Here is a 24123-nt window from a genome sequence, read left to right as displayed (position 1 = left end):
AGCAAAAGCCAAATCCTTGTTTTTTATGCTCACCCAAGAATATGCGTATTGATTTTAAGAGAGGGAAGGGTGAGGGCGGTGGGGGCAGATAGAGGAAGAGAGAGAGAGAGAGAGAGTTGCCTCCTCTATGTACTCAGACCAGGGACTGAACCCACAACCTAGGTACGTGCCCTGACCAGCAATCGAACCCACTATCTTTTGATGTACAGGATGATGCTCCAACCAACTGAGCCATGTGGCCAGGGTAAAAAGTCACATCTCTCATTAATCTGCTTTATATATACTTTTGACTTCAGTCCCTCCACCCACTGAGTCTGTATCAGTGAGCCCCAGGCGAATGCACAGAAAACCAAGGGCCCTCAGGCAAGGGCTTGTAGTTAAAGTGATAACTCTAGCACACCTGGAGCCTGGCTTTAAATCAACTCTAATCAGTGGCAGGCTCCTATTCAGGCTCTCTCACCTCGTAGGTGTTTGGCCTTGGGCATGTCGCTTAACCTCTGGTGCCTCAGTTTCTTTTTCTATAAGACAGGACAACAGCACCTGCATCAAAGGGTAGTTGTGAGGCTTAAATGAATTGATATGTGTGGAGCACTCAGAACAGTGCCTGGCAGTAAATGGTAACTTCTTACCAATAGAATAGAAACTTACATTTATTAGCTACTCGGTATGTACCAGATACTGTGCTTTACAAGGTATTCAGTTGATTTTCTTATCATCTGAGACAGTGATGATCCTCATTTTACAGATAAAGTAAAATGGAAACAAGTTAAAACATATGGCCAAAGGCCGCCCTGTTCCACTTCTCCCTCATTAAATGCCTCCGAGGAGAACAGGATACTTTCTTCTTAGCCACCAGCCACATGCCAAGCCATGCATGCCTGTCATTTCTTCCACATCACCCTTTTGCTACTCGTATGGGACAAAAGGTATACATGAAAACAGAAGACCAGCAAATATACCAAAATGTTACTACTGGGTAGTAAGATTATGGATGATACTTTTCTTCTCTTTTTTTACATCTTCCAAATTGTTTACAATTAATACTTACTGTTTTGATCATCAGAAAAAGTAAATTAGCCCTATTTTTCCTAACTAGAATGACTAGAAGAGTCTAATTTCTTCATATTTTTAAAGGAAAATCTGGGTGGGAAGTGGAAGTAGAGGCACCTATCCTGGGGGCCAACGGGGGCAGTGAAAAGGCTTCACACTGTGGCAGGATTTACTCTGGAAGCTTCTGCAACCACTGAACATACTCACTGGAAAGGAAGCAGGATTTGGGGGGAATTGGCATCAGTAGAGGGACACAAAGGCTTCCTGAGAAAACTCAGGCTCTGCCTTTCTTCCCTCACCTACTCACTCTCTCTAGTGTTCCCGAAGAACCATACAAACCTCTGCCGTGAACCACTGCAGTTCCTTACTTTACTATCACACCTTTGAAAGCACTTTTTGTCCATCGTTGCATTTGGCCCTCATAATAATCCTAAAGGGCAAGTGGAACAGGTATTATTTATTCCCTGTTAGCAGATGTAGACAGCCTCACAGAGGGTCAGTTACTTGTTCAAGGTCAGGAAGTATAGGTTACATAGCTGGCACGTGAGACCAGGGTCCCTAATTTTCACTTCCATACTCTATTATACTGCCTTTGGATTCTATAATCTTGAAGGTCCACTGATACAGGTAGCAAACATTTAATACTAAAAGCTTCTTTAAAGGGAAAGCTTATTCCAAAGAAAGAGGAGTTACTGAAATTCAGACGGGACCCCTCTCTGTCCCAAACCCAACTTTCGGTCACCCCTAGATCTAGAGAAATGATGAGGCTAGCTTTTGAAGGGCTCCCCAACCTTATCCCTGCAACCCAGACTGCTTTCCTGTTCTTGATTCACAACTTCTTAACACTGGTCACACTGCTGGAATGATACAGGACATGTTTCACGCTCGAACTCAATGCCCACTTCTATACCCAGCCCAACCATCCACTCACTCAATCCACGATTATTAATGGTCAACCATGGACCATTCAATGGATTAGATATTGGGCTTGTAATACTGGCAAAATAGACACAATCCCTCCATCTAATTACAAATTAATGGGGAGCACATGCAAAACCACAGTACAAATATAAAATTACAAATCCTGATAAATGCTAGGGAGATAAAGTATATGAGACAAGAGTAGTCCACTCAGCACACCTCCCTCTCCTTTCCATCAACTTTCTTACATTGTATATACAGTGGTACCTCAGTATTCACCATTCATTTGTTCTGGTGAGTAGCAAGCAAGCCACAATCAATGAAGCATTTTCTGTTGCGGGGCAGCGTCAGGACTCATACAAGTTCTAGCAAGTGTGATGAGTGGCAAGCAAGCGCCAAGTGCTGAAACATTTTTTCCTATCAAAATGTGATGAATACCAAGTTTGATGAGTTCTGAAGCCAATGAGTCCTGAGGTACCACCAGGCATTCATTTTCCTTCAAGCATGTGCCTCACAGGCAGCAGGCATCAAAGCAGCAGGCCCAGAAGTTGTAATTACCTTACGGAGTGCTCTGAGTCAGGGGTTAAATTCTTACCTCCACAGTTTATTGTGATCTTTACAACCAATCTCTAAGGTAGGTACTTTTATGCTATTACACCCCTACTTTACAAATGAAGAAGCCGAGACTCAGAAGCAGAGGTAATTGTTCCAACTCTAGTGGAACAAGAATTTGACTCCAGATCTGGCTGGTGACAAAGCCTGTGCTCCTAACAACCGTTCAATAAAGTTGACCCTTGAACAACACAGGTTCGAATTGTACTTACATGTCTATTTTTTCAATAAATGTTTTTTCTCTTTCTTATAATTATCTTAATTACATTTTCTTTCCTCTAGCTTACTTTATTATAAGAATACAGAATATAATAAATATAACATAAAAATATGTTAATCGATTGTTATTGGTAAGGTTTCTAGGCAACAGTAGGCTATTGGTAGTCAAGTTCTGGGAGAGTCAGTGGAGGTGGGAGTGCACAGTGTGGTCTGTGGGAGCCAGTGTCTCTCTCTCCCATCTACTTGCAAATAAGTTGCTCCTGTCCTAGACCTGTCTAGAGAAGAGGGGTGGACATTAAAAATGTAAATGGAGACTGTCATTCATTGGAAGAAAATAGGTCTCTTGCTAAATCTGGCATCAGCTAAGGAATCTTAGCAAAAATGAAGTCACCCCCTCCCCTTGTTGTGAGGGAGGCCTAATCCTTACTTTGCCCAAGAGGATTATTGGGTTTTAGAAGGAAGCTCACACGCATTTTTTTAAACAGCTCGTGCCAACTGCATTTGTGTCCACAATATGAAAGATTCGTTCTGCTTTTTAGGGTGGATAATAGATAGTCCATGCTATTTAAATGCCTCCGAATCTCATACCTAAATGTTTCCAACCTTTGCTATGACCCAAAGCAGGACTCTTTCTGTCTCCCAAGCTTTCCTCCAGCTTTGCTTTATTCTTTGGAAGCAGTTTAAATGGAGAGCAAGGTACCAAAATGCAGCCCATTGGTGGAAAAGTAATTGTTTAAGGTTACAAAATACTTTTCATGGTACTTGTAATTATGGTTCCATGGACTAAATTTTCACTTATCCACATCACTTTTCCTTTCCTTTGTTACTTCAGGATTAGTGTAATATAGTCTAGAGGGGTTTATTTTGTTTGTTTTTTTAATCCTGTATGTCCCTACTCACCCCAACACAACTTTATCCTTCCAGGAGAATTCTGGACTTTCGGCCACATATAATACCAAAGTGGGACTGACAAAATCTATGTCTGAACATGGCGTTCTCAAAACACCATTTAAAATTACTACAAATTTGTCGGTCTTTACAATGTACAAAGCATTTTCACCTACCAAATTTAATCCTTGTAACAAGCCCATGCAGTACTGTCTCCCTTTCACAGAAATGGAAACTGAGGCCCAGGCAATTTAAATAAGTTGCTCAAGCTCACAAGAAAGTGGAAAAGCCAGGACCTGACACCATTATAAGGTTCCAAATGCATTTAACCCCGTCTCCAACAGTCACATCACCCAAGGCCTTAGGGACACATTTGTAGGGCTAAAAGATATTTAGAAAACAGCTTGTTGCCTTATCTCAGGAAGAACATAATTCTTTAGTATTTTCTTGCTCAGGAGTGATGATTTTTGGTGGTTTCCATTGGTAACTACTTCTTACCCTCACTACCAGGACTGCTTAATTTCCATCTGTAGTTAGAATTCCTGTGTTAACTCTGGGGCCAATTGAACTGCAGATGAGAAGGAATTTAAGCCTCCAAACAGTATTGCAGGAGACAGCTTCAAGACAAACTCTTAGCTAGTTGTGTTCACATCTTCAGCTTCAAGTCCCCATGCAATTGCCCAGCTCCCAGGACCTGCCTGGTCTTCCAGGCTGGGATGAAAACCTGCCCCTGACACCAAACTCCTTCCAGGCTGCAGCCTTTGCTTGTTAATGTCCACTAACCCATAAACACATGGTATTGGGAACAAGAGCCGAGGGGAAGGCAAGTAGAGAAGTTTTATCTATTGGGCTTCCTCCTGCACCCAACACTAACACACAGAAGGGGCGGGCACCAGGCAGGAATGTGGCAGGCGCTAGGACAGCCAGGCCAGGCCAGGCCAGGCCAGCGTAGGCAGGAAATACCGAGTTGTACATCATCCCTCGTCTCCCCTCCCACTGCAGCCTCAACACACCAGGCCTGGGAAAGGTACAGAACCCATGAGAAAGAGAAGGTGGTGGACTGTGACCTCATGTCACGAATCCAGCTGCAGATCCAGCTGCAGATCAGTGGCCTCCAGCCCCGGCTCAGTAGGGGAGGCAGCCTCCTCTCACTACGGCATTCCAGCTGCTGGTGGTAAAGAGGTAACCATGGGAACCCTCACAAAGGGCTTTAAGTTGAGGGAAAGAGGCTGGAGGCGATGGTGAAGAGGCAGAGAAGGACTTCAAGGGACAGTCCTGCAATTCTCCTGACTTTAGCCATGCACATCACTTGTGAGTCAGAGTAAGAGACTAGTGGAACTTGCACACAGCGAAGCAGCCTCAAGAGTTCGGGGACGACCACAGCTAAGATCCTGGTAGGTTTTCCCTCCAGGTTTCTTCTCTCCCCTTCAGAGAGCAGAGTCCTATAAGAATTTTGTCTGCTGGTTAATTTTGCCCTGAGATAATGGGGCTCACTTGGATGGACAGAAGTTCAAATACACACAGTAACATTCCTTCTAATACGGGGCTGCAAGAGCATTTTGCAAAGGGGGGCCTGGCTTCATTCAGCCCATTGCCTCCAGCGGCACCTCCATTGCCTTGCAGGGGGTGGGGGGGAAGGGGGTCTCTGATGTGTCTGTAAATAGACCTGGCACCACTTGGGTGGTTGAGGAAGCGTCCTGAGATTCTGGCTGTCTAGCCACAGCCGCATTGCAAAGGAGAGGCTTGGGTATCCAGAATTTAAATAAAGAGAGTCTTACTGGGATTAAGTAAAAAGGCTCAGACCTAAATAGGAAACTCACATCTGTATATTTGTTTAACTACATTTTCCCTCTGGACTCCTACACATTATTTTAATAAATTGGCCAATGTGACTTATGTCTTCATCAAATCAATAGAGTTTTCTCTACCACCTGGGATTTGTTTTTTACTTAATGTTTTTCTAGCCCAGCATTCTCCAGGATCTGGGGGTTGAGGAAATGCCAACATAAATAGGGAGTACAAACTATTCTGGGTCAATAGCTTACGCTGCCTCTATGACAAGGCTCCAGAACACATTTCTCACATATTCCTTGGCTTCCTTGTGGACACCAAGATAACATCACATCTATGTCAATCCCTAAATGGGCTTCGCCAAGTCTCGGCCAAATCCTAACAGGTGGCCTAGTTCTCCACATTTTTTTGTTCACAAATTGACTTTTTAATTGGAGTCCCTGGGTTAGAGGGTAAAGGGCAATGTCAGAGAAAGCCACTAACTGGCAGACTTTTGAGGGCTGGGGAAAGAATGTGACAAGTTCATTAACACCTCTCCTGCAATCCCCTTCTCTGCCTCCACTACCCCTCCCACCCAGCAATATGGTAGTAAGTAGACCCACAACCATTTACGAACACACTCAGGAGTCGATCAGTTCCTCCACCACCTCTGCTCACTTGCAGGCAGCCCATAAAGGAGGGGAAGGCGCTTAATGGATGTTCCTTTCTCCTTACAGTAATGAAATAATAAATAATTTTACCTAAAAGGGAAAAGTAACTGACATCTATTATGAACCTCATGAGTTCAGAGACAAGATCTTGGTAGGTTACGATCTTCACACCTCCGTGCCTGACCTGTCTGTGTCAGTTTCCTCACCCTTAAAAGGAGATAATAACAGTGCCAACCTCGCAGGGGGTGAGGAAGATACAAGAGTTTCAGACAGTTCTCCACACTTAGCAAATAATAAATATTAGAAATTAACATCCACCCGGTGCTAAGCTACTTATTTTTACGTGTATTTGGTCATTTAATCCTTATAACAAACTTAATCTGATAAGTATTAATACCTCTTTTAAGGTATTATCATCACCTTTTTTGCATATGAGGAAACTCAGGCTTAAAGAATTTAAGAATTTGACCTACATTACTAGCAGAGGAATTCAGACTCTCGCCTCAGTCATCCTGGCTCCTTATTCTAAGATCTGTACGTTACGCTAAATTGTCTTCATATATAAGATCATTTTTGTAGTCATTGTTATTTTTAGTGATAAATAACAAGAGAAAACATCAGCAAGAAACTATGAAAGAAATCGTTTTCTTCACTGGTTTAAGAAAATAATACCAGTGAAAAAGAACCAGGATTTAAAACTCTAGCATAAATAGTCTTTAAAAAGGAAAAAAAGAAAAAGAGAAAGACTAGCCTAAGACAGAGCCCTCCACTCTGGCAAATATTCCAAGAAAACTAGATATGCATTTATACTCAGTCAGGGTGTCTATGGACTCTTGAGTGTAAAATATCCTATTATTCATTATTGAATTTCAGAGGCTAATACAAAGTTCTCAGTAAATGGTGATATTTACTGAATGAATTACTTCAACCCAACAGTAAAATGACTGCTGGAGCTGGCAAAGTATATAAAAGGTCTTTTGCCAAACACTTTGTTGAACTTAAAAATAATTGAAGCTTAACAGATTAAGTAAACTCCTGTATTTTATTTACCACTCTGTCCAAGGTATTTTGCTGAAAATTCAAGTGATATAATTTGCCCCTTTAAAAAGTCAAAATATTAATTTGATACAGAGATCAAGACTTGTTTTTCAACTATGCCTTTGGAAACAGGATATAATACATAACCCTTTTACCTACATTCCCAGAGGATGCTGTGAGTCTAGGCTGGGAGTTCAGCTTCGAATAGTATCACTACATCAGTTGTCAAAAGCAGAGGGGTTTGCCGAGTGGGTATTTCCACTTTGGGGTTTACTTGTGCTGGCAAAGCAAAACCCCAGTGGTATTTTGATCAGGTAGGCTAGAACTTACTTAAATTCCCTGCAACCTCAAAAAATGACCCATTAAAAAGAAGATACATATAATGCTAAGGATATTGGTTAATATAAGATTCTTGATAATATTAAATAAGATGGATTTCATAAAAAATGCAATTAAGCCCTGGCTGGTGTAGCTCAGCAGACTGAGCATGGGTCTGCAAACCAGAGGACTGTGGTTCAATTACCAATCAGGGTACATGCCTGGGTTGCAGGCCAGTTCCCAGCAGGGGACACACACGAGAGGCAACCATACACTGATATTTCTCTCCCTCTCTCCTTCCCTTCCCCTGTAAAAATAAAATCTTTTAAAAAATGCAATTAATTTTGTACTAATACCATAACCACATGTTAAACTTATCATAGTGCAAGGAATTATTAGCTGACGTTTACTGACTTCTCTGACGAAGCTGAACACTTTTATCATCTATAATAACTTAATCCACACAATAACTCCATGAAGGAGATATTTTATTATTGTGCAATGCTTTCAGGCTCAGTAGCATTTAATAACTTGCCCAAGGTAATATACGCCTAGAGTAAGAGATGGTATTCGTACCCTTGTCTATCTCTAGAACCTAAGCTGTTGTTCTAATTGAACCAATGATTTGCATACAATAAAATGCATAGGTCTTAAGTGTTTGGCTCAATGGATTTTGATAATTGTGGACAACCATGTAATTATCACTGAAAAAAAGACACAGAACATTTTCATTGCTCCAGAAAATCTCTGCTTACATCTTTTCAGTCAATCCCCCCACACCCAGAGGCAAGCAGTAACTTCTGCTATCATATTTTTGCCCATTCTAGTCCTTCATAACCAGAATTGCTTCTGTATTCTTTTATGCCCAGCTTCTTTCAGTTTAACATGAGAGCCCCCCAGGTGGTTGTATGTATCAGGAGCTCATTCCTTTTGATTACTGAGTAGTATTCCATTGTATGGATATACCACAGTTTATCTATTCTCCTGCTGATGAACTTAGGGTTGGGTCCAGTTGTACACAGTTATGAATAAAGTTGTTATAAACATTTTTTACAAGTCACTTTGTGGACATTTGTTTTCATCTACCTTAAATGAATAGCTATTGGGTCTAGGGTTGGTGTATATTTAACTACAACAAACCTAAGTTCTTAACTCTGTACTAGATTTTTAACTCCCTCAGAAATGCCCCAATATATTAACGGGTGATTTCTTCTCTTATATGACAAGTTCCCTGAGGGCAAAGAACCTGTTTCCAATTCCTGGGCTGCCTCCCACACAGTAAATGTTTGCTGCACAAATGAATGACCATTGTTAATACTGTATTCCTCTCCCTTCTATAGCGTTACTATAGCAGAGGAAAACATTCTTGACATGTGTGGAAAAATAAGACAAACTGGAGGCTGTGAAGCGGAGGTGCTGCTCATTCATTCAAGCAAGTGAAAAACTGTCCAGCCAGGAGACTCCTGACTTCCTCATTTTCTTTTTGACATGACCTTTCCTAGAAAGTGAACCCCTCCCAGTGATCCTGCAGGAAGAAAGAGGGGTGGCTGCTCCTGATCAAGTGACACCATGGAAAGGGAGGAAGGTGTCACTGCAATTGAGGTCACACAGTGGTTAGAATTACAGGATCCTTCTGTCAACCAGGAGGGTGGAGGAAGCAGCAACCCATGAAATCCTGACCTTCTAAAAGAAGCAAGCAAAACAGCAGCACCGCTGGAGCCCAGGCAGGTGGCCTGCAACACAAGTTACAGACGTACTTGGGTTTGGCGGATGTGCCACATGGTTTCTACATTGAAAATGAAAGGTCAAGAATACATTTTGAGGAGAAAGTAAAATGTTAATGTAAAAATATAACCGGGTTTAACACATAAGATAGCATAATGAAAAGAATATTGGGTCCAAAGTGGAGAGAGGTCTCAGGGATACCATCTTCATCTCAGGGGTTAATCTCAATACACCCCTTCCTGCCTTTCAGGCAGAGCCTTTAATTCCCATTAATCTTTTCATTAACTTACTTTAAATCGCAGAATTTACACTGTCCTAGAGGTAATTTTAAATCTTTTTTTTACCAAAGAAAGAATGTTATCAAAGCAGAGCTTTGTCTCATACTAGACTCAGGTGCTTTGGGGCAATCATTATTTTCCCTTGCCCCAAGTTACTGAGGACTGAAATAAATTTAGAATTCCTCAGTTTCGGCTCTGAGAGGTGACCAAGTCTTCCTAGACCCAGGCAGTATTGCACTGAAGCCATCCTAGGCAGATGGATGTTTATCCTATTCTTAACATCTCCAGGGAAGTAGATTCTCTACAACATCCCTTGGTAACCTTCTCCAGGGTTTTATCAAGCATACGGTGAGGAAGTTCTGATGTAGAAACCAATAAAAATATTAACTCTATGAGCCTAGCTACAAGCACTGGAAAGGGGTATGTGCTTGGGCCCTTTGCCTTAAATGGTGGAGAGACGTGTTTACCAAACAGCCTATGCAAACAGAAACCATTTGTCAGAAACAGATGTGGGAAGCTGATTCAAGAGACATTGCCACAATAAATTCTCTTCCGTGAAACCATGTGAATTAAGTTATTGTAGGTTATAACATTTTTTAAAGTACCAGTTTATTTCCTTGCCAATCACTAGTTTTAGTGCCTAATAGGGTTGTTAGCAATTTTTAAAAATATCCATAGCTCAAAGTTTTCAAATGACGAGGCTTCTACAAAAAACTGGGCCTCAGCAAACAGCTCATAAACATCGTCGTTAAGGGTAACTTCACTTTTTTCTCACTCCTGTATTTCACACCTTTTCCACAATGGTCGTGTAACAGTTTTATAATCAGAAAAAAAGTTATTTTAGAAAACAAAAATAACAATCAGAATTAGTTAAATGCGAAACAACATCTGGTGAAATTATTTGGGGGAAGATTTAGCCATATACCTGACCATGCTTTTAATTGGAAATGATCATTGAACTAGCCTTTCAATATTAACAATTAGCAATACAAAAAAAACCACATACCTATCTTTAGAAGCCTCTGTGCTAAGATTTCCTGCAGTACTCTGACATCTCACAGCAATCTCTCCATGGAGATTATGTGCCTTTGGGCGATCTTTTGCTCCCAGTCCAAAAGCCTGGGTGCACAGAAGTGCACCACCACAACACTACGATTCAAAAACGAACGAACGAACGAACACAAACACCCAGTAATGCTAAAATACTTGAGGGAAAGAGACAGACACACCCCAGCCCACCCCCACAGGATGCTTGATGTCCTGAAATTTTATAAGCTACCCCCCATCCTTCAGCAAAGCACTCTTATCCTTCTGGCCAACTCAGAGTAGAGCATGTGTCAGATACACGTTCAGTTTCGTGATTTCATTGTCCCTACATGACCGTGGAACACACCTTTTAAACATTTGCCTTAAGATCTGGAACAAGTGCGGAGGGGTGGGGGGGCGACGGGCAGGCGCGCCGGCGCGCCTTTCAAACTCCATTTGGGACCTTTCCTACAGAAACGAATCCAGTCAAATGAAGAAAGTCAAGCCCTTCTAAACTCAGTAGGAGCTCTCGTAAGAAGCAATTTATCAAAATTAAAATATTTTACAGGTCATTTCTTCTGAAAAGTTTCCATGCTGTCAATGATCTACAATTATTTTCTTCTTGGAGTGGCTGTTTCTGCCAATCCAAGAAAAAAGAAAAACAAGACCCAGGAGTGTCAGGAGACCCTCGGAGCGCGCCACCTACCCTCCCCCCCCCCGCCCCCGCATCAGGCCGGCGCGGTGCTAGCCGACCCTGGGACTCACCCCCACAGACCCGGTGTCCAGTCGCCGCAGGGAGCGAAATAGACACCCTTTAGAAAGTAGGTAGCCGGGCACCCTCTCACCCTCCTTCAGGGGCAGCAGTGTGCCCCGACCGCGCCCGCCGCCGGCCAGGGGAAGCAGACCCGAGCCCCGCACTCACCGTCGGCGGACACAGGCTTCCCACCCCCCAGGGCCGCGCGCGAGACTCCGGGCAGACGCCAAGTTCAAACCTCTCTGGCGCTCGGAGGCAGCAGCGCGGGTCTTCGGCGGCGGGGTTCGGCGGAGCTCAACAATGGGAGGCTCGGGCGCGCCGGCGCCTCCGCGCCCGGGCTACGGCGGCTGCGGCGCGGCGGACTGAGGCCGCGCAGCTCCAGGGGCCCGAATCCGGGCGCCGGGACCGGGAGGGCGCTGGGGCGCCCAGGACCACGCCTCCCCGCCGTGGGGGCCGCGCCGCTCCGGAGGGGCCGGGCTCGCACGGTGCCGCCACCAGGTAATCCCACAGGAAGCCTCCGGGATTGGCCCGGGCGCTCAGGACGAGATTTGCATGTCAATGGCAGAGCAAGCTCACTGAGGTTTGAAAGCGGATTCCGGACTGCAGGAGTCGGGCTCCACTCGGGTCCTCTTGGTAATGAGGGCACCAAAGTGCACCCTGTGTCTCTCCTTCAGCAGTTCACGGTCCTAAAGGTGCCTAACTCTTCCCCCGCCCCCCATTTTGAAATAAAGACTCCAAAAGTAAAATATCAACTTTAAGAAGCGCGCGCTCGTTTTTCCGGGGGTATACGGTTAGTAATTGATCAAATGAAGCATGAATGAAGCAAGGTAAAAAGTTCACAGCTTCCAAAAAAAAAAAAGCTCACATTACAAGGAAAATAACCATCCTTTTCCCTTGACGTCCTCTTTCCAGTAGAAGTCAACAGGAGAGACTCAGGTTATTGCTAAACCTGGCAAACCTGGCGGGTTTCCCCTAAAGCTGGCGAAACCTTCCTCCCATCCCCTTTTGTTTGTTTCCATGAGCACCACCTCTAATGAGAGATAGGTGATTGTTTCAGTGGTTAGGATTGTGACCTTCTGGAAGATACTGGATTCAGCCTCGGAAACTTTTGGGTCTCAGACACATTTACATTTGTTTTGCATTTATGTATGGTCAGGGTGCCAGTTACTCTTAAGGAAGGTAGGGTGCTGTTTTCAGATTCATCTTTCTTCAAAGGCTCTTCCAGCCTGAAGTTAGGACCCGCCTCTCCCTTCAGTACCATTCTTAATTGCTTTCACATGTCAGTCCCAGACATTAAGAAGACAAACAATTTGTAAGTGGCCTTATTTTGTCTTACTCATGCAGAATCCCTGTTTTAAAAAATCTCAGGTTCTGTCTTTGATCATGGTATCTCCCGTGCCAGGTAAGTATCAGGTTCTATTTTTAAGGCAATACATGTACAAATTGACACAAAAGAAGAGAATGCCTAAATAGGTAGGAATTAGAAAACGTAGTTCTCCTACAGTTGCTACCACTTGTCTTTACTTGGCTGTGCTCCTTGTTATAACCTGGCCAAATGCAACGACAACAACTAAACAAATCTCTTTACCGATATCTTCATGCGCAGGCCCTCCCCCACCCTGTACAGTATTACCCCTGCTAAAATTACATTTTCTTTTCAATGGTATCACAAGGGTGTCGGAACACATACACACACCTGTGACACAGTCAGCGGGGTCCTGGCACACAGGGAGGCTAATGTTGATTGTCCTGTGTCCTACAGGGAACCTGGTTTTGAGAGATTGCGTTCATGGCTCCAATCTCTCAGTATTTCACTCTACCAACCCAAAATTCAGTTGAGTAAATATGATAACCCACATATGTTTAAAATCACATCAAATTAGACTATGCTGAGGATCAAGGTGATGTTCAGCACTGAAACTTTAATGAAGTGGTCAGCCCTAACAGTCTAAAGGCACATTGCACTCACTCCCTTACACGATTGTTGAGGAAATAAGCACTAGCTTGAGGACACAGGCAGGAGCTCTGGAAGCACAGCAGGTAAGGCCTCTATCCTGCTGCTCCTTTATCTTGTTTTCTAAGTGCTCAGGGGCAGGTGAAATCTCATAGGGGTGGAACAGGTCCCTCTACTCCTGTGTGGAACATCACTTTAGATCAGTTATTAAAAACACACTTGGGGTTCAGATCTAACCTCCCACGCAGCCTGTATTGTGCCAGTGAAGTCTATCACGGGGCTTGCATTGCACCACAGATTCTGAAAATTACTTTTTACTTTATCTGTAATTTAGAAGCATCATCAGACTTTTGTAGATGAAAGGAAAACAACCTTTCTCATGGGATCAAAGGTGAGACGGGAAATGAAGAAATCTCCACAGCAATACAAAATTATGCTAACATCTCTCTCCATGAGACAGGGGGACGTTCCCTCATCTGGTGCCTCAGTCCTCCTCCTGCAAAATGGTCCACTCTCCTCACAAAGCATAACTGGAAAATGGCCATGAGATAGTTACACATAGCAAACATATGTATGAATAAACTCCAAGCCAAATATGAAGACAGCCTCTGTCAGGCAGCACCGACCTTGAGTTCCTATATTAAGACGGCTCTCAGAAATGGTGCCTCATACTAGAATCCAAAAAGATCTATCTTTTAAAAATGGACATAGGCCCTGGCTGGCGTGGCTCAGTGGATTGAGCACCAGCCTACAAACCAAAGGGTCACTGGTTCGATTCCCAGTCAGGACACATGCCTGGGTTGCGGGCCAGGTCCCCGGGAGGGAGCGTGTGAGGGGCAACCACACATTGACGTTTCTCTCCCTCTCTTTCTCTCTCCCTTACCCTCTCTCTAAAGATAAGTAAATAAAATCTTTTTTAAAAAATTAAAAAAAAAATGGCCACAGATATCAAGAAGTAAAGCTTTAAACATGCTCAAACCCTTTATGAGGGTGTAACAAACAGGAAAAATGTACACGATGTGCTCTTAGAGACAAGAGCTTACATGACCAGTCTGGAACCTACCATTTGGATACTTTTTCTTTTGTTTAAAGTCATGATTATTTTAAAACACTTTTATTGAGATAATTCACACACCATGAAATTTATACTTTGAAATAGGCATATTTGCCCCCCACCCCACCCCGCGGCAGTCTTCTCTGACACTGGCGTGGGTGGTGGGAGAAAAAGACCAAAGAGACTGGACTAAGTCCCCGAAAGAGTGGGGGGCCTCAGCACCGGCCCGCACAGAGCCACGGGAGAGCAAAGTGCGGGAGGCCCACGGGGTGGCGATGGGAGAAGGGTCATGAGTCAAACACAGCAGCGGCGGCAGGACGGCCGAGGCGGCCGCTACAGGAACGTGCGCGTTCACGTCTCCAATCTCAGTATTTCACTCTACAAACCCCAAATTCAGTTGAGTAAATATGATAACCCAAATATGTTTAAAATTACATCAAATTAGACTATGCTAATTGAGAACCAAAATGGTCTGATTCATTCTATACACATATTTGGAAGCTCACTTTTCCACTACAATTGTCAGGGCTAGTTAATAAGGAGACACAAGAATGAATATATTTTTCAAACAAAAAGCTGAAGAAATTTAGGATTATTCCATATACATGAAAATTCCAGATTCAGCAATTATTCTTTGAATTGTTTTGTTTCAATTAGCCTAAAACTTTAAATTAGTTGTATCTTTAAAGAAACTATATACAGAAACCATATAATGATTTAGATTTTGAATTTATTCTCATAAATTTAGCTTCTTTTCAATATTAGGGTAGTATAGTTTTTTAATAGATATTGTACTTATAATTATTAGACTAAATTTCACTTAAAAATAGTCGACAACTGTGGTGACTGGTGTAGCTCAGTAGGTTGGTGTCCTCCTGCAAACCGAAAGTTTGTCAGTTCAATTCCTGGTCAGGGCGCATGCCTGGCTGGTAGTCAGTGTTCCAGCTGGGGGCGAACAAGAGGCAGCTGATTGATTGATGCTTCTCGTGCATAAGTGTTTTTCTCTTTCTTTCTCCAACCTTTCTCCTCTCTCTAAAAATAAATAAAATCTTTAAAAATATAGTCTACCATTATTTTTATACCAATTCAGTTTGACATTCCTTTTATTATTTTGAAGTTTTAATGTGAAAATTATAACTTTGAAACATGAGGGTCTTTGCTAAATGATAATACCAATACCAACAACAACACAATAAAAATAACAACTCTTGCCACAGCTGCACAATCAATTCCCTGGTTCATCTGTACTCTCCTTTTGGATGTGGACACGTTAGAAAAACAATGTTAGTATCTGTTGCATATCAGCAGTCTGGTCTAGGGACTGTTTAACGTTCCATATGAACAACCCACAACCAAGAAGGGATCCACTTGAAAAAAGGATCGTTGCTTTAGAGAGAAAATATTAGGCAAAACATATAGTGTACTTCCTTTTTAAATGGGTGTTTGAGTTTAATGTGAACATTATATAATTTCTTTTTTTAAAGGATTTTGTTTATTTATTTTTAGAGAGAGGGAGAAAGAGAGGGAGAGAAACATCAATGCGTGGTTGCCTCTCACATGCCCCCTACTGAGACCTGGCCTGCAACCCAGGCATGTGCCCTGATTGGGAATTGAACTGGTGACCCTTTGGTTCGCAGACCAGCACTCAATCCACTGAGCCATACCAGCCAGGGCTATAACTTCTAATATAACATGCACTTTAAATAATGTTTTAACTTTTTAAATGAATAACAGCAAAATGTAAAAAACAAGTGAATAAGCATCCTAGTGAATAATATAATAAAATGAAAATTTAAAGGAAGGAGCACATTTAAGACCATGCTAAACCGTAGTAATAATTCATTTCGTGAAGGGGTGAGTATAACAGGAATGAGAAAACACTTCTCATTTTCTTGGAGTAACACTAAGTCTTGTCTTTACATCATCAGTAGGTTCTGTGACTTTAAGCAAAATGACATATAACAAAACCAATTTTATGATAATCTCATTGATATAAACATGAGTTAAGTTCCTGTAGTGTGTCATCAACATTATGACAAAATGATGCTATTTGAGGACCTGTGGTATATAGTCTCTCATCCTCTGACACAGTCTTTTCCTGTAAATGGCTTAGCGAGCCCCTTGTCCTTTGAGCTAACACCTTCCTCACCTCTGTCTTTAAGGCATTTTCTGCAGCCCGCAACTGACTCTTATTGATAAGAGCACCTCTGTTGTCTGTTGTTCTTTTTAGCCCCAGGACTAAGGTCCCAAGCAATGGCCTTTAGGCTGCCTGGCTGTTATCCAGAATCTTACAGAGGTCAGAACCCGAGGATGAGAGAGAGCAGGACGAGGTTGGGAAATTCACTCATTCTGGGTGTCACTATAAACACACGTCAGTACAGCACTCAATTGCAATGTGCATGGCTTAGTGGATCAGGTGTAGCCTCCTGTGTCAAAACTTTATAGGACTAACAGAAGCAAAAAGGAAAAACAAAAAACAACAAAACTAGCAGAAGAAAATTCGAAGGGATAGCTTCAGAGGGTGTTGGCAAGCTTTCGTTCTCATGGAAACGTGGGAGACAATGGCCATTTTCAGCATTATGAAATGATGAAGTAACAGTCAATGACTAAGTAACAGTCACTTAGGTCGGCAGCCTCAAGTCATTAAGAAGACAAGGACTGACACATTCTGTTAGGAAGGTCTTGGCTGAAGATTAGAAATGCGTACTGGAAACTGGAAGCAACCTAAACGTTCACATAGAAAATGGTTAAATTCATTGAGAAGCAGCATTTAAAAGGAAAGATGAAGATCCATTTGCAGTGACCTGAAGAGATGTCCACATTGTTAACTGAAAAAAACCACATACACATGATTTATGATATTTATTACATGTGTTATAAAAGTCCAGAAAAGCCCTGGCTGGTGTGGCTCAGTGGATTGAGCACCAGACTGTGAAGCAAAGGGTTGCTGGTTCACCTACTAGTCAGGGCACATGCCTGGGTTGTAGGCCAGGTCCCCAGTAAGGGGCATGTGAGAGGCAACCACACACTGATGTTTCTCTCCCTTTCTTTCTCCCTCCCTTCTCCTCTCTCAAAAAATAAATAAATAAAATCTTGTTTAAAAAAGTGCAGAAAAAACATCTGGAAGGAAATACTAAACTATTCCTGGGGAATAAGACCTCAGGAAGAGAAAATCTGGGGGATAAATATAAGGTTACCTTTTGTTTTTAAATACTTCCATAGCATCTGGGCACTTTTAAAAACAGTGTTTTACTCTTTGAATTACCAGTAAAGACTTTAATAATTACAAAAGCACCCTGAGTTCTGAATTATTTCAACCAAATAAGTTAATTCTGATTAAGTGAATATTTTACGTTCTGCCCACCCTTCCCTCTCACTTGCTCATGCTGAGGCTTTGAAACACAGCAACCCAAGAAATAAGCTCCCCCCCAAAAAAAACTTAGACTAAGTTGCAACATCTCGAGGATGAATTCAGGGTCCTGAGAGCCATTGTGCTCCAAGGCTAATAATATGGAAAGGGGAAAAGGTGGAAAATGGAAAATAGAGAAGGGGAAGAAAGAGGAAAAAGAGAGGAAGAAGGATGGAGAAAAGGGGAAGAGTGAGGGAGGGTGGCTAGCAGACACAAGACAAAGAGGACGGCAGGAGAGCACATTTTTTAAGAATTGAACGTGAAGATGTAATTGAACACACATGTTAAAAGCACCAGGAAAAACATACGCTGGGTTGTTAGCAGAAGTTACCTGGAAGAGGCGGGATGGGGAAATGTTACCTTTATTGTTTGACTTTTATCGTGTGATAGTATTCGTTACAACATCCAATAATGAAAACTTAAAAAATAAAGTGCATTGCACGTAAACAATTATGAAGAAGAAAGAATATCTATTCAGCAGGCCTTCCTTTGTAACTGAGGCATGTCACAGCCTAAGACTTTTACCCTTCACCTAGATGTATATATTATCTAATAAATATGATACTTGTTATCAGAGGGACTTATATAATGTGAAAGAGCAAGAGCTTTCAGAGAAAAATTTAAGTGAAAGGTATGAAATTCCAGAAGTTAGATTAATAAGCTGCCAGCATTTTGGAGGACAATGTCTAGAAAGTAAACAAAAATCACCGAGGGCTGCGTTGGCCAATGACAACCGTCAGTGGGTCTGGTTGCCACTTTCCTGTGTGTGTGGCCCCCACTTGTAATTGCTGGCTCACCAATGATGGTGCATCTTCTTTCTTTCCTGGACACAAGTTACTAATTTCTATGCCTCCACTAATCTGACAATATAATGTAAAGAGGGTTCAGTTCTGGACATGATTTAGCTAATACTGTCAAACATATCATTCAGGATGTTTCAGGATAGCTTAAGAACATTTTCCCATTGGCCTTTTTTTCTCCTCCTCCTTCTTTTCTTTCTCCTTGCTTAACCCATTTCAATTCAGATACCCCCTACTGGGCACCTGCTAGGCTTTGGGGATGTAAAGATGGAGGAGGACCTAGCCCTAACTTCAAGGTGCTCATGATTTTACTCACAAACTTGGATATCTAAAGAAATTATTTCTATACCGAGTGATAGGGGAAGGAGAGTGTGGTTGGTGGTCAAGAGTAAGGACTGGATTCAAGATCTTGCCACCTGCGTGCAAAGTTAATTGATCTCACTATGCCTCAGTTTTTCCTCTGTAAAATAAGAATACTACTACTTTCCATAGTTTTTTGCAAAGATGATATGAGATATTCATTGAGTGTGTCTGCAGGGCAAGAGTACTAGTGAGATAGTAGCTGTTCTTACTCCCTCCATAGAATGTCCTCGAGTCCTGTTTTTCCTCCCAGGCAGTAACATTCATTCATTGACCAAGGAAGGGATGACTCAGCAGAACTCATACAATAAAAAAATCTAGGCATAAGAAATAAGATCTGGAAGAAAACTAAATTATTCAGAGCCCGTTTTTCTTCCCAACAGACATAACAGCTTTCTAGGACTAAGAAAGAAGGACAAAGGAGGGCAAAGGAGGGAAGTGAAGGGGAGTTAGAAGCTGGAGCAATTCTGAGTCCTACATGGGGCAAAATAGAAGCTCCAGATAGGCTTAGGGATTTCAGAGCAGAAAGTATGTGGGCCCTGACCCCACGCAAGAGTCTGGAGAGCTGGCTCAGGCCCAGAGTTACTGGGAGGCCAGCACAGAGTAGGAGTCAAAGAAACGTCTGTGTGTTCATCAAGGCAGGACAGAGCCTCATGCTTGCCTCCAGTCCTCCCAGCCCAGAGTGGTCCAGAACAGGCAGAAGTATCTGGTAAAGCCAAATGGTCACAGATGCCTGATGGATCTGAGGAGCCTGCAGACACAACTGTCCCTGCTCAGAAGTCACCAGACAGCAGCATGGGGAGATGGGGCGATGGGACATGGAGACCTGAGGTGCAACTTCACCTGGCCTCCCCACAACACATACACACATTAACACACATGCAACCCTGGACTCTGCCTAACCCCTTACAACTCAGCGGCAACCTCAGGAGCTGCAAGAGATGCCGAACTGGCTGGTATTAAATTTCTGTTTCCTGGCTGAATGAGGTCTTAAAACAGGAATTGTCAGATTTTTTTTTAAAGAAACAGTTACATGTCTTTCATAATTTTGTTTGTGGCTCAAGATTTGTGCCCACCAATCATGAAAAATCCTCAGTGCTTTGCCAAACACATGGTAGTTAAAAAATAGTAGCTATTTTTACTTTTACATTTGTTCTATGTCCTGATAGGGAAGGATATCAGTACAGAAGAGAGGACATCAGTACTGAAGGGTACCAAACAGAAGAGAGGATATTTATGTCAGGGAAGGGTGTAGAGAAGATGTTTGAGAGAGGTCATGAAGGACATACATGAGCTTACTGAGGTTAAGAGGACGGGAAAAGGGAAGAAAGTCTGAAGGTCCTGAAGCACCAGACATCTCCGGCCGGTTGGGGAGCCATCAGTACCATGACCAGCGAATGGATGGGCAGGTGAAAAGGAAGCAGATGGAGAGGCAGACGATGGTAGAGAGCCTTTTGAGCCATCTTTAGGATTTAGGTTTAATCTTGTAGGCAGTGAGAAATCATTAAAAGTTTACACCAGCATCACGATCAGATCTACACCTTCAAGAAGTAACCCTGAGGGCATGTGGAAGATGGATCGAGTGGGAGGGACTCATTGGTTTTGATCATAATTCCTAATGTGGAATCCCCCTCCCATGGGGCTAGCACTGCACCACAGTTAATAGTGCAGTCTCTGAGAGCGCTGTTCTTACATCCTGGCCACAGAACCTATGATGTGGCCTTGGGCTGGTCACAAACCTTATAGCTTACTCATCTGTAAAGCGAGAGCTAAAAATTGAACCTGAGTTTCAGATGTAACACTTCAAATGAAGCACTTAAAATGGAACCTGGTGTAAAGTAAGTTCTTATTGAATGTTAGCTCTTATTAATTAGGGCCCACTTAAAATCATGATTAACTTTGTATGGGAGAGAATGATGATGTCAGAATTATGGTAAATTCTGCAACTCATAGCATTCATTTAAATTTTGGCCACTGAGCGAAATTTCAGGTAAGGAAATCTACTTTATAAAGTCACTTGAACAAAAGGTACAGGTCAGTCTGAAATTCAAATAGCTAAACCACCCCAGCTTAAAAGTGATTGTAGCTGTTTGTGCTGGAAAAAGTGCTTTTCCTTTTTAGCCCTGAAGCTTAGAACAGGGTTGGTGTGCACTATGAACAGCTGCCACCTCCTGTTAGGGGCAGCAATCTTCTGGAAGAAGGTGGAGTGTGCTTGGTATGTGAAGGTCATTTGGCTCTTTGAAAAACACATGTGCTCTAGGTGACAATGAGTCCTGACAGCCAAAATCCTGAAAGGCAAAACTCTACAAGTGACAGGTCCTTAACAGCCTGGGTTCAACCGGAGTGCATTCCAACACTGGCATGTCCTTGTCACTGGGGAGAATGTGCCCAGGGAAAGTAGGGGGATGACATGGGCAAGGGCAGACAGGGCTGAGCCAGCCAACATCCTCAAACTAACCTGTGCCTGAGCGGAAGTGTGAACATTATTTTCTACCATTGGAAGTATTTTGCCTAATGGTGTCCAAGAAGTATAAGAACTAGGGATGGAAATCTTTTTTGGGACATAATCCAATATGTTCTGATGGAAGCAGTAACTGCTTTTTCCTCTTTTTAGAATAATATTCATGTTTCTGAAGATACAGATGAAGATGAATAAGAATTTGCGGGAGGCGCGAGGAAGGGGAAGCACAGAGAGGGAATTCGGTGCAATTCCTGTCACTGACCTGCAACTGGTAGTTTAACAAAAACTGCTTCTCTGAAAGCCGAGTGGAAAATGGGTGGGAAGAAAGCCATTGAGACAGTGACAGAGATAAAACATAAAAATGGAGAAAGACTGGACAGAGTAGAACTGGGATGGAAAATTCCCGGATGCCTGAAGGGCAGTTGGTGGAGGGTTTTAAAACCAAACTGAGGTAGGTGAATCAGAGAGAGTAGGACTGGAAGTGGACAGGGCTTATAAATGGGCACACAGACTGAATGAACAATCCACCTATGGAAATGTCTTAATGACTAGCAGTATCATGTTACTCCACTGCTTGCAAACCTACGACCTATTTATTACCAAGAGCTGCTTCCCTTGCTAAGAGAATTCATCAAACACACCAATAATTTCTTCATGGCAATGCACAATGTCAATAAAAACAGAATTACTTCTTGTTTTAGTGGTCATTGATTTGGCACTTCTGGTTTTTGCATTGTATCAGAATTTTAAGCCTTTCAAAAAGGACATCTAGCTAATTTTATTTATGACATGAAGGCACTTATTCTACTGGCTAGGCTTCTTCCTTAAACTGTGCATGATATCTTTACTTCATATAAATATTTAAAATATTTAAATAGCATCCACATTGCCCCACACTGCTTTCAGAACAGCCCAAGATGCTGCAGAAGTATTAACTTCCAGAGATAAAACCAAGCAAACTTGCTAGGGTAAAAATGAATTGGTATTTTTGAAATGTAAATGACTTACTTTGATGATTAACTGCTACTGAGGCTTAGATAATAGGGTATTTAATGTCTACATATTTTTCAAAAAGGGTTAAATCCTATTGGGTGCTTTAGGCTTAAAAAAAAAACCCCAACAAACCAACAACCTTATCTTCATTTGTAAACCTAATTTTGAAAATAAATTTTCCACCAGCAAGTTGGCAGTGTCATTGGTCTTGAAGTGCTAACTTCTTTGGCTCTCAAAAGAAAAACAGAGAAATTAAACGTGGCTTCTGTTTACTTTTTTGGCAGTGTCACTTTAACTATTGACTTAAAGAAGCCAGTTCACCTCCCCTTATTTTTAAAAAGCACACAAACAGTTTGCTTTAAAGAAAGATTCTGGCCACCAAGCATCATGCTAATAGTTCCTTTTCTATGATCTCTTTCATTTGCCTGAAGTGACACAGTTCTATTTTACACTTTAACATTAACATTTTTTTCTTTACTTTTCAGCTTATTTGCTTTGAAGCACAACTTTCCTTCAGCAGGTGTTCAGGAAACTTCTACTCTGAGGTGGATGTCAGTGTTATTCCACATTCTTTAGTCCTCCTGCCTAGGAACCAGCAGATAAGATGGGAGAGAAAAGTTATTTGGAAAGTTCTTATAGTGCACACCTTTGGGAGATGTCCAAAGTGCGCCTGTATCGGGCAAAGGCAAGACGATCCCAGGGTCCTGGGCAGATGCCGCAGGCTGTGGGCTGCTGTGTCTGGGGGGCAGCCCCGGAAGAGCCGGGCCACAGCCCACCAGCAATAGTAGCAGCCCCCGTTTATTTTGTGACTAGTGTTAGTCCCACACCAAGCCTTGGGCTTTGTAGACTTTATTTCTAGTTTTAACAATAACACTTCAAGGTACCTATTAGCAGTTCTACTTTATTTGGAAAGAAAATGAAGCTCAGATTTTAAGGAACTTGCTAAGTCCCAAAGGCAAAGAAAGGGCAGAATGAGGAATGAGAGGTCTGCCCGCCTCCAAAGCCCGTGCCCGGTCCTCCTTCCTACCCTGGAGGACCGAGCTGACGCTGCAGCTCGCACTACTTTCCTAAGAAGACCCGCGTTTGTGGTCTCTTAGAGGGCAGAGGAGGGCGGGCGCCCCCACTCTCCGCAGGCCACGACGTCACTGCCACTCAGAGCACCGAGAAAGAGAAAGCTCCTCGCAACCCTTTTGCCTCCTCAATCTTCTGGCGGAGGAGCGAAGCCCCAGATCTCCCCCAGAATGATTTTTCCCCCCAGTAAATGGAAGCTTGCTATCTTCTTTACTTTAAAAATTGTGTCTTTTCCCAAATGAAGGGCACTTTACCCGACGCCATCTTTATTGATTCAGCTATATGGGACAGTTTTCTAACTACATTTCAGGAGTCCAGTAGTTACGATTTTGCAAAGCATCCCCTGGTTTCCCTTCTCGGCGCTTCACTCACATGTCCCTTCGTCTGGGCTGAGATTCCTTCCTCAACCCCAGTCTCTACTAAGGAAATTCTAGCTCATCTCCTAGGACCTGAAGAATGTATTCTTTTCTTAGCACCTGTGATACACATTTTGTTCTCAAGGAAACTTCTCTGATCCTTAACCAAAAGCAGTTTTTCTCTCTTTTGAGTGCTCAGAAATATATTATTCAATCATCCAATGTAGCCCTTATCAAATTTTACCTTAAACAGAGCTATTGGCACCATTAAAACAAAAACCTCTGCTCCTAGATGGAAAGTGTTTCAGGAATAGGGACGGTGCCCCGTTCATCTCCGAGGCCCAGGTGCAGAGCCCATGTCAGTATCGAGTCAGCTACTGTTCTCAGACCATTAT

The 24123-nt window shown here is 42.6% G+C and overlaps 1 protein-coding gene across 5 annotated transcripts in view; it reads right to left on the bottom strand.

Annotated features, from left to right (window-relative positions):
- SHROOM3 (shroom family member 3) overlaps nucleotides 1-24123 on the bottom strand; it is a 281246-nt gene that overhangs the window by 61584 nt on the left and 195539 nt on the right. The window contains exon 1 of one of the 5 annotated variants that reach the window (XM_037147049.2): nucleotides 11439-11674. The exons of the other annotated variants lie outside the window; for them this stretch is intronic. The gene's annotated coding sequence lies outside the window, so the exon portion shown is untranslated. Of the gene's footprint in view, nucleotides 1-11438; nucleotides 11675-24123 lie in introns of those variants that run through there. 5 annotated transcript variants of the gene reach the window in all.

The sequence above is a fragment of the Artibeus jamaicensis genome, unplaced genomic scaffold (genome assembly GCF_021234435.1).
Source record: "Artibeus jamaicensis isolate MK-2021 breed Jamaican fruit bat unplaced genomic scaffold, CSHL_Jam_final scaffold_1031, whole genome shotgun sequence".
In the NCBI taxonomy this organism is placed as follows: Eukaryota; Metazoa; Chordata; class Mammalia; order Chiroptera; family Phyllostomidae; genus Artibeus; species Artibeus jamaicensis.
Note: the sequence above shows the minus strand (reverse complement) of the source record. Positions and strands in the feature narration are given on the sequence as shown.